Here is a 19,533-nt window from a genome sequence, read left to right on the forward strand (position 1 = left end):
TCTTTGATATGGATCGCCTTATGTTTTCCTTGATAATTTGTAAGTCTGGACTTTTGATTTTTATCTTTGCTGAAAATAGCTACCTTGTAAGACAGTATATATACTCACACGATGTTGAATAAAACACCTTTGCTCCATCAGAGCTTTGGTCCCCATCTCCCTCTCTCTCTCTCTCTCTCTCTCTCTCTCTCTCTCTCTCTCTCTCTCTCTCTCTCAGGCTAATTCTCTGGAGCACAGAGGCTCACTGGGCTCACTTCCCTACCTGGGCTTCTAAGACCCTCGCGAGAAGGTGCTCTGTGCATTCACCCCTTCAAGAGGGTGCCTGGTGCCTTCGTGAGCAGTGCAAGCCCCGTACCAGGGGCTTTATTGGCTTTCTGCATAAACCAAGGAATATCAGCCTCTTTCTCTCTCCTTTACTTTCTTATCGTTGGCTCTGGACCACCAGGTTCTGGTCCATTAAAGGACCTCAACACCCCCCAAAAAAAGTATTAAAGGACATATATTTGGAAAGTACTTCAGACATTTAGATGACGGGGAAAAGTCATGAATTCAAATGTACTTACATTTGTATTAATAATTATAAAAATATTTAGCCCAGGGCACATGAGTGCTTTAAAAAGGGTCATGTGTGTGGATGCTAAGTTGTGCCTGACTCTTTGCCACCCCATGGACTGTAGCCCACCAGGATTCTCCAGGAAAGAACACTGGAGAGGATTGCCATGACCTCCTCCAGGGGATCTTCCCAACCCAGGGTTCGAACCCTTACATCTTATATCTCCTGCATTGTCAGGCAGATTTTTTACCACTAGTGCCACCTAGGAAGCCCCCCAAAGGGTCAATATCATGTTATATACACCTTTCCTGGTGGCTCAGGTGGTAAAGAATCTGCCTGCAATGCTGGAGACCCAGGTTAGATCCCTGAGTCAGGAAGATCCCCTGGAGAAGGAAATGGCAACCCACTCCAGTATTCACGCCTGGGAAATCCCAAGGACAGAGGAGCCTGGTGGGCTACAGTTCATGGGTCGCAAAGTGCCACACATGACTGAGTGACTATCACATCACCTTTGGTCTTCTCTTTATCAAATACTGCCACTCGATAATAGCTGTTTTGCTTCTACAGTCCTATGAATAGAACATGATAGTTTTTGTATTTTTGTTTCCATCAGTAGTTGTAGGAGGCATAGAATATATCTCCCCATTAACAAAGGAAATGCAGGGAGTCAAAACATATTGATTTGTATAAACTGGCTACCAGTTTAGATCATTCAGTCTCCCAAAGGTCTACAACCAGTAATCCATTTGACTGTGTACTTTGAGAGTTCATATACTTATACTGGGGGCTTCCCTGGTGGCTCAGATGGTAAATAATCTGACCACATTGCAGGGGACCCAGGCTCAATCCCTGGGTTGAGAAGATCCCCTGGAAAAGAGAATGGCTACCCACTCCAGTATTCTTGCTTGGAGAATTCCATAGACAGAGGAGCCTGGAGGGCTATAGTCCATGAGGTCTCAAAGAGTCAGATACAACTGAGTGACTAACACAACAATACACAACCTACTTACATTGATCAATTATCAACTATATCTTACATATAGTACATATGTAAGAAAATATGCATGTATATAACTATCAATTATACTATCAACTGAGCAAATATCTATCAATACATAATAGATAAAATAGTACACACCTACACACACATATATATGTTCATCATTTGTTTGAAATATTTACATCTAGGTCCAAAGAGAACTCTAGCAGAGAAAGAAATGGCAACCCACTCCAGTGTTCTTGCCTGAAGAATCCCAGGGACAGGGGAGCCTGGTGGGCTGCCGTCTATGGGGTCGCACAGAGTCGGACACAACTGAAGCAACTTAGCAGCAGCAGCAGAGACTATCCAAATTTAGCTTTCAAGAGTGGTTAAATTATTCTTTTCGTTGCTAAAGTATATCAGAGACCAATTCCAACATGTGGGGGTGGGTGGTTTTCCCTCCACACCAAGAAATGCTCAGGACACTAGGTGGGTTTCCTACAAGTCTACTCAGGGTCTACCAGGAAGTAGCATCTGGTCCACAGGTTAAGGGCTCAGTCTCACAAGATTGCCCTCCATCTCAAAGGCCAATCACAAGTGTAAGTTAACACGTGTGACCAATGGGCTACACACTGATGGTTGCAAGGATCCCTCTCCTTGGATTTCAGATGCTGGTTTCAAGTCCAGGTTGTAACCTGTACCTCTGACCAACTTAGCTATAAATCAGAGGTTCCCATGACCTCATCCCACTTCAGATTCAAGTAATTAACTAAAGCAACTCACAGAATTCAGGAAACATTTACTTACATTTATTAATTTATACTAAAAAGATGTGATAAAGGCCATAGTCTGACTCTTTGCAACCCTATAGACTATGTAGCCCGCCAGGCTCCTCTGTCCATGGGACTTCCCCAAGCAAGAATACGGGAGTGGGTTGCCATTTCCTTCTCCAGGAGATCTCCTTGACCCAGGAACTGAACCTGCTTCTCTTGCATCTCCTGCAGTGGCAGGCAAGTTCTTTACCACTGGTGACACCTGGGAAGCCCTCATTACGTAGTTAAAGTGAAAGTGGAAGTGAAGTCGCTCAGTCGTGTCCAACTCTTTGCGACCCCATGGACTGTAGCTTATCAGGCTCCTCCATCCATGGGATTTTCCAGGCAAGTGTGCTGGAGTGGATTGCCATTTCCTTCGCCAGAGGATCTTCCCAACCCAGGAATCGAACCCGGGACTTCCGTGTTGCAGGCAGACGCTTCACCATCTAAGCCACCAGGGAAGCCCTCATTACATAGTTCAGTTCAGTTCAGTTCAGTTCAGTCACTCAGTCATGTCCGACTCTTTGCAACCCCATGAATCACAGCATGCCAGGCCTCCCTGTCCATCATCAACTCCCGGAGATCACTCAGACTCACGTCCATCGAGTCCGTGATGCCATCCAGCCATCTCATCCTGGGTCGTCCCCTTCTCCTCCTGCCCCCAATCCCTCCCAGCATCAGAGTCCTTTCCAATGAGTCAACTCTTCACATGAGGTGTCCAAAGTACTGGAGCTTCAGCTTCAGCATCATTCCTTCCAAAGAAATCCCAGGGTTGAACTCCTTCAGAATGGACTGGTTGGATCTCCTTGCAGTCCAGGGGACTCTCAAGAGTCTTCTCCAACACCACAGTTCAAACGCATCAATTCTTCGGTGCTCAGCCTTCTTCACAGTCCAACTCTCACATCCATACATTACATAGTTAGGGATGACTAAATAATTGACCATTGGCAATCGGTTGCACCTCAGCCCCTCTCCCCTCCCCGGAGGTTTGGTGGGGAAGGTTGGATTCTGAAAGTTCCAGCTGTCCAGTCACATGGTTGGTTCCCTTGACAGCCAGCCAGCATTCTTAGGTTTCCTAAGGGCTTTCCAAATGTCACCTCATTAACAACACAAGACACCTTTAATGCTCTCTTCACAGGAAATTACAAGGTTTTAGAGTTCTGTGTCAAGAACGGGGTCAAGGTCCGAATATGATTTTTTCTTGTTATAAATCATATCATCCCAGTTGCAAAATACAGTCCAGCACCAATTATATGAAAAATTCTTTCCAATATAAAACATACATATATATATGTATATATATATATATATATGCACTGATCAGAGGATTAAGATTTTGGAACTAATGTTTTGTCTATTTCTTGAACTGAACAACATGCTGAAGACAATGCGGAGGGTGATGATACAGATGGAGGTGCTTCCCGGGTCTGGAGGGCAAGCTGGGTGACATCTGATGCCAGTGACGTATTGGTCCCACAGGAGATACTGTTATGGTCAATATCACGAGCTGGCGGTTTAAAAGCTTACATTCTCTACTTAGCCAGCAGCTACTATGCACCTGTGTGCTAGATGCCTTCCATTTATTATGAGTGTAGGCATTATTGACTACTGACTTTCCTGGTGGTGCAGTGCATGGGCGTCTGCCTACCAATGCAGGGGACATGGGTTCAATCCCTCGTCCAAGAGGATTCCACATGTCACTGAGCAATTGAGTCTGTGTGCCTAGAGCCTGTGCGCCACGACAAGAGAAGCCACCGTGATGAGAAACGTGCATCTCAACTAGAGAGTAGCCCCCACCCACCGCAACAAGAGAAAGCCCTCACATAGCAACAAAGACCCAGCACAACCAAAGGAAAAAAAAAATACTCCAAATAAACTCTTTTCTTACTTGCAAACTTTCATCCTTCTGTATTTTTGCTCTCCAAGCAAATAGCTCACACTAGTAATTCCAAACCTTGCTTGCCTTAGACTTTCCCAGGAGTTGCCATTTCCCATGGAGAAGGAAATGGCAACCCACTCCAGTACTCTTGTCTGGAAAATCCCATGGATGGAGGACCCTGGTCGGCCATTTCCCAAGGATTCATGTGCTGGGCAAGTAAAACCCTTCAATTAACTCTTCTTTGTTCAGGAAGCCTTGACTTCCTAGGAAATGTGTCTAATATTATTGGGTTAAAACACTTTTCAATTTACAACTTTACAAATAAATTTCTTGGACTTCCTTCATTAAGTGAGCTGATACAATGCTAAATTAAAAATTTAGTCCTGCTGCTAGGATAACCAAGTCTTGAAGAGAAAATTATTCCAATATTATAATTCTAATCCCAGAGAATCCTACACTGTTTCCATTGGTTTGGGTTATTTCAAATACTAACTACACCCTCATTTTGTGAATACCCAACCCCTTGCACTGTAATTTCAACATTTGAGTGGTCGTTGCGAAGGTGTGCTTTCATCTATCTCAGTTTCTAGGGTAATGATTTTATTCAAAATACCACTGTCTTTGTCTTATGTTTAAAATCCAATATGGTGTTCCCTAAAATGTGTAACAATTAGAGCTAAGTCTGAACTGGCCAATCTGAGCATAGGAAACACTCAAAAGACATACAAGTCCAACGCAAGAAGCCTTAAAAAAATAATTTAGATCGTTATTGTATTTTATTAGGATGAAGCACCATGAAGAAAAACTATCTTAAAATCCTCTTTAGCTATCTCCATTTTTACCAGTAAAAAGAAGAAAAAGTGTTAGTCACTCAATCATGTCTTACTCTTTGTGACCCCATGGACTGTACCCCACTAGTCTCCTTTGTCCATGGGATTTTCCAGGCAAGAATACTGGAATGGGTTTCCATTTTCTTCTCCAGGGTATCTTCCTGACCCAGAGATCGAACCCAGGTCTCCTGCCTTGCAAGCAGTCTCTTTACTAGAGGTTCATACAAAGCACTGCTTTTAAACACTGCCATCTTCTTCCTTCAAGCTCCCTTTTCAATGCTGTGGGGCTCTTTTGCTGACATCCTTCCTATTATAAGCAGTAGACAAGACCTGCTTCAGAGTCCCTCTATTCAGTATACAGCATCACTGTGAGCCTCACTCTGAATCTCATCACACTAATGCTGAAATTTTTAAAATGCACTACAGTTGAATGCCTGTTTTCTCCACTACACTGAGAATTACTTTAAGGCAGAGACCATGTCTTTAATATCCCTTGGGATAAGCTGGTGGAAGATACTCAACACATGTTAAAATTAAATGTCCACTTGTGCCAGGTTACTGCCAGTGAACACATGTGTGTGTTCAGTATAGAGATTGTCAACACTTATATTTACTTCAATTGATTAACCAATGGCATGGAAGATTTACAGAAAGCAGTACCAACTTGAAGACTTGGATTGAAGAGGCTTAAAACTTTTGCTGCCCAGGCTGTTCATCTTGAAGACTGATGGAATCTTATTTTATATCATGAAAAAATAAAGGCTGTTGTTTTAATAGTTATTAATGGTAGCAGTCAGGCATAGAACTCTTGACTGCAATGAGTCAGACTGGCCATAAAAAAGACTTGTGTCCTGAACACAAATGGAAGAAAAAAGATCCTGTAATTGTTTTAAGCTCACCAAAGAGAGACTACTAATTAAATAGTAAAGTGTTTACCTGCAACAACCATTATGGGAAACTAATGAACTTGTTCAAAGGATGCAAACAAGTTCTCACCTGCTCTGTCAGTCAATAATACTGGAAAGAAGCAATTTCCATCACGGTGGGGAACCACAAGTTAATTCAGAAGCCACCAGATTTTAATGAGACTCAAAGCCAATACACTGGGTGGTAAAGTTTAGCCATCCACATTTTGGTCATATACAAATTCTTCTTAATGTTTCTTAAACATTTAGAATGTTTAAGAAAATGTTTCTTGGAAATATAAAATACAGCATAAAATTCTACCAGTCTCTACATCATTCATTCTATCTAGCAGAGGAAGGGGAGATAAGAGAGAAAGAAGAAACAGAAAGCTGGTCTGTTTTCCTGGGGATATTCTGCACTCAACAAAAAGCAGAAAAAAAAAGATTAAAATGAATGAATTACTCAAAATCTCATTGTTTACTGTATATTTAGTAGTCTTACCAGAAAACGTTAACCATGGCACAGTACTGAAAACATAGCAAGCAAGAGAAGTCTCCTACTCCATGTATGTTATTTATGATACATTAGTACTCTCAAATGTATAACTGTTTCTATAAAAATATATTGTTTTTCAACAGAAAACTATAAAATTATATTCAAAATAAGTATTTAACACTGAATTCTGTGAATAGTTGTACTTATTCTAAAATGAACTGATATGTCACTCATTATCTGAGAAATGCAAATCAAAACCACAATGAGGTACCATTTCACACCAGTCAGAATGGCTGCGATCCAAAAGTCTACAAGCAATAAATGCTGGAGAGGATGTGGAGAAAAAGGAACCCTCTTACACTGTTGGTGGGAATGCAAACTAGTACAGCCACTATGGAGAACAGTGTGGAGATTCCTTAAAAAATTGCAAATAGAACTGCCTTATGACCCAGCAATCCCACTGCTGGGCATACACACCGAGGAAACCAGAATTGAAAGAGACACATGTACCCCCAATGTTCATCGCAGCACTGTTTACAATAGCCAGGACATGGAAGCAACCTAGATGTCCATCAGCAGATGAATGGATAAGAAAGCTGTGGTACATATACACAATGGAGTATTACTCAGCCATTAAAAAGAATACATTTGAATCAGTTCTAATGAGGTGGATAAAAATGGAGCTGATTATACAGAGTGAAGTAAGCCAGAAAGAAAAACACCAATACAGTATACTAACACATATATATGGAATTTAGAAAGATGGAAATGATAACCCTGTATGCGAGACAGCAAAAGAGACACAGATGTTTAGAATGGACTTTTGGACTCTGTGGGAGAGGGAGAGGGTGGGATGATTTGGGAGAATGGCATTGAGACATGTATACTATCATGTAAGAATTGAATCGCCAGTCTATGTTTGATACAGGATACAGGATGCTTGGGGCTGGTGCACGGGGATGATCCAGAGAGATAATATGGGGTGGGAGGTGGGAGGGGGGTTCAGGATTGGGAACTCATGTACACCCGTGGCTGATTCATGTCAATGTATGGCAATACAGTATTGTAAAGCAAAATAAAGTAAAACTAAAAATTAAAAAAAATAAAATGAAGTGATATAGAACATATTTAAAGTTGGTTATTATTACGTTATTAAAGAGAACAAATTCATTATATTGTTACAGGCAGGAAAGACCAAAAAAAAAAAAAAAAAGACATCTAAAAAGTGCAATTGGGAAGGAAAACTTGGAAGCTTTGAAATTTGTCTTGGGACCAAAAGCAACAAAAGAATTTTATCCAAAGCAAAGTAAAAAACTGGTTCTTGGATGAATTTCTTTCCTGTACATCTGAAAAGTATCAATAAGAGCATCTACAAAACAGTCACAAAATCATTAATAAGATTCCTTTTAACATTAGATTGAGCCTGTATTTCAGAAAGAATATTTTTTATGTGTGAGTAGACATTTGGATTATTTCTAATTTCAGCTATTAAAAATAAAGCTGCTATGAACATTCACATATATTTTGGGTTTTTTTAGTTTTCTTTTTTGGAATTATTCATTGTTATTGCATAGAAATACAACTGATTTTTGAATATTGATTTTGTACCCTTTAATGTGGCTTAATTTTGTTATTAATTTTGCAGGATTTATTTGTGGACTCCTTAGGGTTTTCTATGTATAGGGGTATGTCAAACGTGAACAAAAAAAGTTTTACTTCTTTATTTCCAAATAGTATGCCTCTTGTTTCTTTTTCATCAGTTCAGTTCAGTCTCTCAGTTGTGTCCAATTCTACGACCCCATGAATTGCAGCACGCCAGGCCTCCCTGTCCATCACCAACTCCCGGAGTTCACTCAGACTCACATCCATCGAGTTGGTGATGCCATCCAGCCATCTCATCCTCTGTCGTCCCCTTCTCCTCCTGCCCTCAATCCCTCCCAGCATCAGAGTCTTTTCCAATGAGTCAACTCTTCGCATGAGGTGGCCAAAGTACTGGAGTTTCAGCTTTAGCATCATTCCTTCCAAAGAAATCCCAGAGCTGATCTCCTTTAAAATGGGCTGGTTGGATCTCCTTGCAGTCCAAGGGACTCTCAAGAGTCTTCTCAAACACCACAGTTCAAAGGCATCAATTCTTCGGTGCTCAGCTTTTTTCACAGTCCAACCCTCACATCCATACATAACCACAGGAATAACCATAGCCTTGACTAGACGGACCTTTCCTGGCAAAGTAATGTCTCTGCTTTTGAATATGCTATCTAGGTTGGTCATAACTTTCCTTCCTTACCTAAGCGCTATTACTTTGCCTAAGCTTTTGCCTTTCACCAATAAATATGATGTTAGTTATGGAATTTGGGGAGCTTCCCAGGTGGCTCAGTGGTAAAGAATTGGCCTGAAATGCAGTAGCCACTGGAGATGCAGGTTCAGTCCCTGGGTTGGGAACATCCCCTGGAGGATGGCATCACAACCCACTCCAGTATTCTTGCCTGAAGAATCCCATGGACAGAGGAGCCTGGCAGGCTACAGTCCATAGGGTTACAAAGACTTGGATATGACTAAAGTTACTTAGCATGCAAGTATTTTATACATGGCCTTTATTATTGGAGATATGTCTAGTGCAGACATGATGCTGATATCACTCAAAATAAATATCAATTATTTTGAGAAAATTCCCATCTATTCTCAGATTGTTGAGAGTTGGTTTTTTTTTTTTAAATCATGAAAGGGTACTGACTTTTCTCAAATGCTTTTTCTGCATCAATTGCAGAGTTCATGCATAGTTTTTGCTCTATAACATATTTTTAATTAATTTTTTGTAATACAATGTGAGACAGTGGTCAAAGTTTGTTATTTTGCCTATGGATATTCAGTTGTACCAACACAATTTGTTGGAAAGAATATCCTCTCTTTATAATTGCCTTTGTAACTATTTCAAAAGTCATCTGCCCATGTGTGTGAATTTATTACTAGATTTTCTATTCAGCTTCATTGATAGATTGATTTTTACTTCACTCATTCCTAAGATTGGGAGCAAGAAGGCAGATGGGAATAATGGGGGCCTAGGAGGGAAGGGACGTAGTGTGGCATACTCATTCTGGCTTTAAAAAATTATTACTGTAGCTTTTTAAATAAGTCTTGAAATCAGGTAGTTTTAGCCTTCCAACTTTGTCATTTTTCAAAATTATTCAAGTTATTTGTGGACTCTTATTTTCATATGACTTTTAGAATAGTTAATTTTTATTTTAAAAAAAAAAGAAGAAGCAGCTTCCAAGATTTTTACTGGGACTGATTATATTGATTTCTTAGGTCAACTGAGGGATACTTGACTTTTTAAAAAGATCGGGTCTTCCTACCCATGATCATCAAAAAAGTCACAGTCATTGCTTCTCGGCCTTTTGGCTAAGATCAAGTGTAAAAAAAGTCACAGATTCAAAGATAAGGGAAACAGTTTCCATTACTCTAGAGGAGTATCAAAGAATTTTCAGCCCTTTTTAATGTACCAATATGTATGACAATAGATACTAGGATTCCTAGAAAATTTCTGATTATATAACATTACATGTTTAATAAATTACCATGGTTTCCTTATAAGCTGTCTGGACATCACATTTTTAAATAAAAGATTAATTGTTGATTGATTATAAAATTTAGACAGACATACTGTTGGAAATTTGAAAAACATAGCAAAAATTAAGAGGAAGAAAAATTTGACCATATTCCACCCAGAAGAAGCCACTCAATAGTTCACAAAATTCCTGTTGGCATTTTCATTTCTTTTTAGTTTTCCCTTATTATAATAGAGATAAATGTTAAAATTTTGATGATTAAAAATTATAAAAGAAAACAATCTTACCTTCAGTTCAGTTCAGTTCAGTCGCTCAGTCATGTCCAACTCTTTGCGACCCCATGAATCGCAGCACGCCAGGCCTCCCTGTCCATCACCATCTCCTGGAGTTCACTCAGACTCACGTCCATCGAGTCAATGATGCCATCCAGCCATCTCATTCTGTCATCCCCTTCTCCTCCTGCCCCCAATCCCTCCCAGCATCACAGTCTTTTCCAATGAGTCAACTATTCGCATGAGGTGACCAAAGTACTAGAGTTTCAGCTTTAGCATCATTCCTTCCAAAGAACACCCAGGACTGATCTCCTTTAGAATGGACTGGTTGGATCTCCTTGCAGTCCAAGGGACTCTCAAGAGTCTTCTCCAACACCACAGTTCAAAAGCATCAATTCTTCGGTGTTCAGCTTTCTTCACAGTCCAATTCTCACATCCACACATAACCACTGGAAAAACCATAGCCTTGACTAGGCAGACCTTTGTTGGCACAGTAATATCTTTGCTTTTCAACATGCTGTCTAGGTTGGTCATAACTTTTCTTTCAAGGAATAAGCGTCTTAATTTCATGGCTGCAGTCACCATCTGCAGTGATTTTGGAGCCCAAATAAATAAAGTCTGAGCTGTTTCCACTGTTTCCTCATCTATTTCCCATGAAGTGATGGGACCAGACGCCATGATGTTCGTTTTCTGAATGTTGAGCTTTAAGCCAACTTTTTCATTCTCCACTTTCACTTTCATCAAGAGGCTTTTTAGTTCCTCTTCTCTTTCTGCCATAAGGGTGGTGTCATCTGCAATCCTACCTTAGAACTAATCAAAAATACATTTTATTCTATTACTTCTTAACCTTTTTTACTACACTCGTATTATTAAATGTCACTGAAATAATACATATCTGTGTTATGTTTCTCTTTTGTAGTATTTCCAAGTAATTTTCTCCTAACTGAAATATAGTCAAACTCTTTCACTTACCAAACACGTATTGAGAGCCTCATATATCATATACTATTCCAGATTGTTGGAAAATTTATATTCTAATGATGGAAGGTTAACAATAAACAAATTAATGAGAAATACAGAAAAGTATGGTTGCTGTAAAACTAGACATTGTGTTGAGACTGAAACTGGCTGCTTTGGCTGGTCAGTCAGGAAAGCTGTAGTTGTAATCTGAATGACAAGAAGACAGCCATGAAAAGATCTAGGAAAAGAGAATCCCAGGAAGAGAAGGCAGCAAACGGAAGTGCCCCAAGGCATTAATGAACTTGGCCTGTTTGAGGAGCAGAAAGGAAGCAGTTATGGGGGACATTCTGAGCAAGGAGAAGAGAAACACGTAATGAGGTTGAAGAGTCAAAAAAAGAGCCAAGACCACACAGGACCTTGGAGACAAGGTAGAGACAGAATTTTATCACAAGTGCCATAGAAGGCCCAAAAGGATTTTAAACAGGATTTCAGTATAACCTGATTTACTTTTTAACATCACTCTGGCTATTCCCTTGTGGTTCAGCTGGTAAAGAATCCGTCCGCAATGCGAGAGACCTGGATTCAATCCCTGGGTTGGAAAGATCCCCTGGAGAAGGGAAAGGCTACCCACTCCAGTATTCTGGCCTGGAGAATTCCATGTACTGTATAGTCCATGGGGTCTCAAAGAGTTGGACACAACTGAGCAGATTTTACTTTCACTTTTCACTTTCTGGCTATTGTATGAAGAATGAAAAACACAAGGTCCACTGAAGAAGATAGGAGACTAGTTTGAAGACTACGACAGTAGCCTGGCCAAGAGCTGCTGACTACTGGAAATAGGGCAACAAGGGATTAGAAAAAGTAACCATATTAATACTTCAATACAACTGGACAATTTACAATACTCTCCTGTGCATTGGATTTGGCAGGAGCAGGAAGGAAGGAAATGTAATGATTATGAAAACTAGATTATCATAGCATATTTCAATTCTAAATCAATTATGTGTGCATAATATTTCTATTTTTCCTAGAGCTATATGAATAATAGAGTCATATATTTAAGCAACCTCTATCTTTAAGCTTCATATGTTCTCATTATTGGTATTTTTTAATGAATTCGACTTCAACAGCCCTGTTGAGTAAGCCAGGAAAGTTAATGGCTTGCAGATGAATGAGCTGTCAATGTAGAAACTTACTACCACATAATATTAAAATATATTGATTTTTTTAAGAGAAAGAGACTGGATTTGATAAAATGTGAAGAATTACAAGCTACTAGCATAGTGATATGTAGATTTTAATGTCATGTGGGGGAAAAAAGAGTCAATAATATTTCTCATTTACTATATGATAATCTTGGGGACCTTTTGTATTAATAGTTGAAGGTTCAAAACCATTAAGCAGGGATTGCTGCTTGATCTAGAGACATGGTTTTGCATAAGAGGATAGAGTCCTGAACTCTGTTCACCTAGATTTTGCACAAATTCTTCTTTTCTATGTGATATCTCCTAGCTAAAGATCTATGACTTAGAAAAGAAACCCAGAAATCATTTTGATCAGTGAATAATTAGCACCCTTTCTCATTCTCAAGCAAACTCCAAAGGCTCAATGACTGTTGTTAGACCCAAGGCATTCATAAATTGCTGCTGCTGCTGCTGGTGCTAAGTTGCTTCAGTCGTGGCCGACTCTGTGCGACCCCAGAGATGGCAGCCCACCAGGCTCCCCCGTCCCTGGGATTCTCCAGGCAAGAACAGTGAATCATAATCAAACAGTCAACCATCATCCACCTCACTGCAAAAAGCAGAGGGAAAAACAAAAACAAAACACAACTTTTTTTGGCTTTCTCAGAGGCAGAGACAAGATGGCAGGACCATGAAATCAAAAGGTAAAATGTTGATTTAAATGGCCTCTTGAACTCTTATATAAATCTTCTCTAAAGAGTTACTTAACTTAGCATTCCCACTTCAATTTGTTAGAGTATTAATCTATCCCCCAAACATGAAATTCCATAATTAACATCAGATTTGATGTGGCAAAACTCAAGTGAAAAATAGAGATGGTGTTCAGTGATTCCTAAGAAATGTGACAAAGCTGAATACTGGCCCTGCTAGGAATAGCATTTTGAACTCAATATTGTCAATAATCCTGGCTTTTTTTCTCTTGCAAAAGTAATATAATAGTAGAATCATTCCTACAGCCTTATACCTCTGTTTGTCACTTATTTCTTAATATTTCTCTCATAATAGGAGCTTCTTCATGTAGGAATTTGTGTTTAATCAAAGCAATTAGCACCTAGGCTGTGGGAACAGAGGCCTACCTAAGAAACTAAATGTCATGAAATAAAGGTTATGGCCACTGAGACAGTATATCCAATAAATTTCAGATGAAATCAGTAAAAATCAGATGTAGACAAGAGGGCTGAAGAAATTTTCAGTTTCAAGTGATGGCTGTTAATTGATTCTGTTCCCAGGGAACAACCTGCTGGCCTCGCTGTCAAAGAGAAGAAAAGGTCATTTATCAAATCTGCCCTCCCCCACAAATAAAGCTGACTCACCTGCATAATAATCCATGGAACTCTGCTGGGAGACCCATCCAGAATGACGGTACCTTCAACAGTTGAAGGTGTTGAGCATAATGACATGGAGGCATGTCCCCAAAGGTTCCCACCAGTGATCCGGAGCACTGGGAGTGGTGACTCACTCTCTCAGAGCACAGGAAATCTGCTCTAGAAGCTTCCCAGCATTCTAGAAATGGAAGATGGTGAGATGGTTAGATAGCATCACCGACTCAACAGACATGAATTTGAGCAAACTCTAGGAGATAGTGAAGGACAGGGAAGCCTGGCGTGCTGCAGTCTGTGGGGTGACAAAGAGTCAGACATGACTTAGCGACCAGACAGCAACAACAGAAAGAGGGCTTGGTTCTGAAGCTGTCCAGTGGGGAGTGATGCCACAAAAAGTGAGCATAACTCATGATGCAGAGAAGATCAGATGGGTGAACAGACAAAGATACAGCCATCAGATTTCATGAATAGATAATTGCTGACTGTTGAGTAAAGCATTTGGTAGAAAGTGTGCTTTGGGAGGAGAGAGAGCCCAGAACCCCAGGTGACACTGGTCAGTCAGGTGTGGGTTTGAGACTGGTGCAGGAATCACAGCACAGGTAGCCCGATAAGGTCCTGTGAGAGGAGAGGGAAATAAGAGGGGGAAATTCTGATTTCAGTTGCATTATTCCTTTTGCATGTGGTTTACCATCTTTATTCTGGAATACGAGTTTGGTCTGAAACCAGGGTGGAAGATGAGGAAGCATAAGCAGTATGTATAGGTTACAGTTACCGTTTTGTGAAGTAAAAGAGAAGTTTTGTGAAGTAAAGGAGAGAGTGAATGACTTGTAATGGCCAATTCATTTTTTAAGGCACTATTTTTTATTAAGGTTTTACTTTTAAAAAGAAAGAAAATTGAAATTATCATAATGCAAACAAGGGGAAAGTAATTTCTGAAACAAAATTTAGATGAGGTTAAAAAAAAAATCAACATGGGTATGATCTAGTACAGAGAGCAAAACTAAACTTGAAAAGCGAAAGGAGAGGGTAGGATGAACAGAGAGAGTGGCATTGAAGCTATACGTAAAATAGACGGCCAGTGGGAATTTCCTATATGATGCACGGAGCTCACATTTCCTATATGATGCACGGAGCTCACACTCAGTGCTGTGACAACCTAGTGGGGTGGGGAGGGAGGTGGGAGGGAGACTCAAGAGGGAGGGACATATGTATACCTATGGCTGATTCATGTTGATGTGTGGCAGAAACCAACACAATATTTTGAAGCAATTATCCTCCAATTAAAAATAAAGAAATCTTTCAAAAAAGAAAAGGGGACTAGAAAGAAAGAATACTGACCAAAACTTTCTCAGTGGAGAAGACAGGTGGGAAAACATTCTGAATTTGAGAGAAAAAGGAGTTCAGGCAGCTTATTCCTCTCAGTGAAACTGGATGTTATAGTGCCTACTAAGATTAGTAAGAGACAGGATGGAATTGCTGGCTTGAAGTGAATGGTAAACATGAGGAACAACTTGCCAGGAAACAGAAGCGATGTGAGATGAAGAAAATGAGGTGAAGTGAGGAAGCCGGAAATGCAGCGGATGTAGCCAGCAACACGCTGTGGTTTTCCCCTCAGCGCCTGACAGCCCAGAAATAGCACTGTTTGCTACTGTTGAGTGTTTAATTCTTCTGGATTCGCAATTTGACTCCTTTGAGTCTGAACTTTCATCTGCATGACTGCTGTCACTTTGCTTGCTTTTGTGCTTTCCCTTTTACAGTCACAGGCTGTGGTTTTATTTTTGTCAAAAAAAAAAAGAAACATTTGGCTCAAGAAAACACATGATTAGAGTGTAAACAGAGCTGCCCTCCAGATAGGAAGGGGCTTTCTTTCTGTGGCCAGCAGCTCAAAAGCAAGGCAGGGCATAAAGGGACTGAGCAAAGCTGATTCTCAGCCACCGGCTGGAGTTTGGGGTGAATTCTCCAGGGATTGGGGAAGGAGTCTATGTAGGGTTGGGTTTAACAGACCAGTTGTGACCAGATGTGACAGGAATTTATTATCTTTATGTAAAGCAGTTCAACTTGGACTGTTGCATGAAATTTCTTTCAGGAATTTCATCCACACCATTTAATAAGGTTTATGGTTAGATATGATTGGGCTTCCCCAGTGGTTCAGATGGTAAAGAACCTGTCTGCAATGCAGGAGACCCAGGTTCAATCCCTGGGTCAGGAAGATCTCCTGGAACAGGGCATGGCTACCTATTGCAGTATTCTTGCCTGGAGAATTTCATGGACAGAGGAGCCTGGTGCACTAAGTCAATGGGGTTGCAAAGTTGGACATGACAGGGGGACTAACATTATTATTATTATTATTATTATTATTATTATATTATGGCTAGACTGGGCTTCCCTGCTGGCCCAGTGGTAAACAGTCCACCTGCCAATGAAGGAGACATGGGTTCAATCCCTGATCTAGGAAGATCCTATATGCTGCAGGGCAACCAAGCTTCTGTGTCACAACTACTGAGCCTGTGCTCTAGAGCCTGGGAGCCCCAACCACTGAGTCCATGTGCTGCAACTTCTGAAGCCCGCGTGCCCTAGAGCCTGTGCTCGGCAAGAGTAGCCACTGAAAAGAGAAGCCCCCATACAGCCACAAAGAGTAGCCCCCACTCTCCACAGCTAGAGAAAAGCCTGCACAACAGCAAAGACCCAGCACAGCCAAAAATAAATAAGCAAATAAGTAACATTTTTTTAAAAAGAAAGAAAAAAGATGGCACAGAACCATTACCTTCCCAGTTATGTAGAGCAAAGAATGGGGGGCTAATACATGTGTTCCTGTGACAATCGTCTTCCTGGAGAAGGAAACCCCAGCCAAGGGGCGCCAAAGGAATGGACAAAATTATCCGTGAGCCTCCACAAGGAACCACTTTCTTGTAGGCGTGTATGATCACAGATTTGGAAATGACAATCAGATGTAGTCAGACTGATGATGTCCTCAGCCCAGTTTTATTAAAAAATAAAATGAGAGAATATGAGAGGCGCTTTCTGTGACAAGTGAGGAAACAGAAGCAGACTAAACTCATGGTGTGTAAGGTAAATACCATCCAGAGGATAAGGAATAGGAGGACCCAGGTTACACAACTATATATTCTTCTCACGATATTAAGGAAACAAAGTGACCAGTCTGTACAGGATTACTTCCCGGGGGGGGGGGGGGGGGGCGGGTGGTTAAGGCAGACATTTTGACTGAAAATGCACAATTAAAGTGTGAAATGAAACTTCCCATTGGGATAGCTAAATTCAGCCAACAAACCCATGAAATGTCCTTCTTTCTAGATGTCCCTTCCACACTTTTTAAATTTCCTTATTATGATGTTCTCAGCAGTTGGGGAATCTTAACACAACCTCCATTAAACTGCGGATGGATTCCAACCTTCACTTCAGGCTCTTCTCATTTGGCTAGCAATTGGTTGTGCAAAAGTCCAGAGCTGAAAATGTTACCTTTGCCCTGTCGCTTATAATTTTGCCTTGCTGTGTGTTTTCCTGATCTTGAGCTCCAGCTTCAGGGCCAGGTTTATCCACTCAACTCTCTTGCTACCACCTGACCAACCCCCAGCCAGCCTGCAACATGTGTTCCTTGAAACTAGGGGCAGACTGACAGGTAAAGGTAAACTTATTCTAACTGATTCTCTGATTTCCCCAAGGTGGACATCCCAGAGAGGGAGTTGGTGTCTGGCAGACATCCAGAGAAATTGGTGACAGCCATCTTCTGAAGACCAACAGTCAAGACACAGCCCCTGATCAGACCAGGGAGGAACTGCTGTTTTTCCAATCCTCTACCCCTTGTCGGGTCCTCCCCCAGAATCTGACATATGGCCCTCCTAGGCCTCTGTGTGCTGCCTGGGATATGATAAGCAGTAAAGAAGCAGACCCTTCGTCCCCATTTGCCATGGGGCCAAGTTGCTTCAGTCATGTCCAACTCTTTGCAGTTGGACTGTAGCCCGCCAGGCTTCTCTGTCCATGGGATTCTTCTGGCAAGAACACTGGAGTGGGTTGTCATGCCCTTCTCCAGGGGATCTTCCCAACGCAGGGACTGAACTCATGTCTCTTATGTCTCCTGCATTGGCAGGCAGATTCTTTACCATGAGCACCACCTGAGAAGCCCCATGAGTTTCGCCTAATAAACCCACCTTATCAGAAAGCTTGATGTGCACATTTGGGTCATTAGCTTCAGTTTCGTCAACAAAACTCTCTGTTTTAATTAGTTCAAAGAATTTTAAAATATTTTTAGATAATAACATAAAGTCAAAATAACAAGGGGTAGCAAGAAAATAATTAATGATGGGTCAGACATTGAATCATTCGCTGAAGGAATCAGCAGAGCGTATGATCAGTTCCTGTCTCTGGGTCTTTGTTTTCCAGCTGTGGAAATCTCTGCTTATCATCTGCGATTAAAATGAGCAATTTCACTTGTTACTCTACCTGTCAAAGATTTCTCTGATAATTTTCTTTAAAATGAAAGGCTGCAAAGATTTCAATTCATTTTCAGTTTACTTTCTTTTTCCATCTTTACCACTTGCAGACAAGAGAATTTTAACTAATATGGTGACTTGAGGTTCCCAGAACTCATGGATCAATTTCCCCAGCTCCTCTGGAACCCAAGCTTGATGGGAGTGAAGCAGTTGGAGAGTATGTAAGTGGAATTGTGGTCAAGCAAGGTTGGTAATGATTGCAAACACCCAGGAGCGTGCTTTACCTATGCTCTTAGAACTACATTGTGGATGGAAAGAAAGCCAGAAATCCAACATCCAGAGGTTAAGCCAAGCTGGAAGCAATGAGGCTATTCGGATAACTCCAAAGAGAAAACCAGAAAGGGGCTTGGGGCACAAACTACATCAGATAGAATTTCTAGTTTTCTGTCATATCCATAACGAGTTTGATCGATCTGAGCACTTTTATAGCAACTCTGTCCCAGAAACATTGCTCACTGTCTCCACTGCCAGGCCTTTTGTTAGGTCAAGAGTGGGGACAACTTGAAGTGGACCTTGCCTAGTCCACAGCAGACTTGATGTAATCTCAGCAGCTGCTGCTGCTAAGCCGCTTCAGTCATGCCCAACCCTGTGAAACCCCATAGACAGCAACCCAACAGGCTCCCCCGTCCCTGGGATTCTCCAGGCAAGAACACTGGAGTGGGTTGCCATTTCCTTCTCCAATGCATGAAAGTGAAAAGTGAAAGTGAAGTTGGTCAGTCGTGCCAGACTCTTCACAACCCCATGGACTGCAGCCCACCAGGCTCCTCCGTCCATGGGATTTTCTGCCTGCAGTGCGGGAGAGCCTGGTTCCATCCCTGGGTTGGGATCCCCTGGAGAAGGAAATGGCAACCCACTCCAGTACTCTTGCCTGGAAAATTCCATGGACTGAGGAGCCTGGTAGGCTACAGTCCATGGGGTCGAAAAGGGTCAGACACGACTGAGTGACTTCACTTTCACTTTCATATGCGATACAGGAAGCAAATGTTGGGAGTTGAGGAGAGAGGGAGGGAGAGGGAGGGAGGAGAAGAGAGAGATTGATTTGAACATGCTAGGCTTGGCTAGCTTTGAAGATGGGGGGAAGGAAGCTATGAGCCTCGGAATACAGGTGGCCTCTAGAACTGGAAAAGGCAAGGAAACAGGTTTCTCCTAGAACCTCCAGAAGAAAACACAACCTGCTGACATCTGACATCTTGATATTCGCCCAATGAGACCT

This window comes from Capra hircus, chromosome 24 (assembly GCF_001704415.2).
Source record: "Capra hircus breed San Clemente chromosome 24, ASM170441v1, whole genome shotgun sequence".
Taxonomy (NCBI): domain Eukaryota; kingdom Metazoa; phylum Chordata; class Mammalia; order Artiodactyla; family Bovidae; genus Capra; species Capra hircus.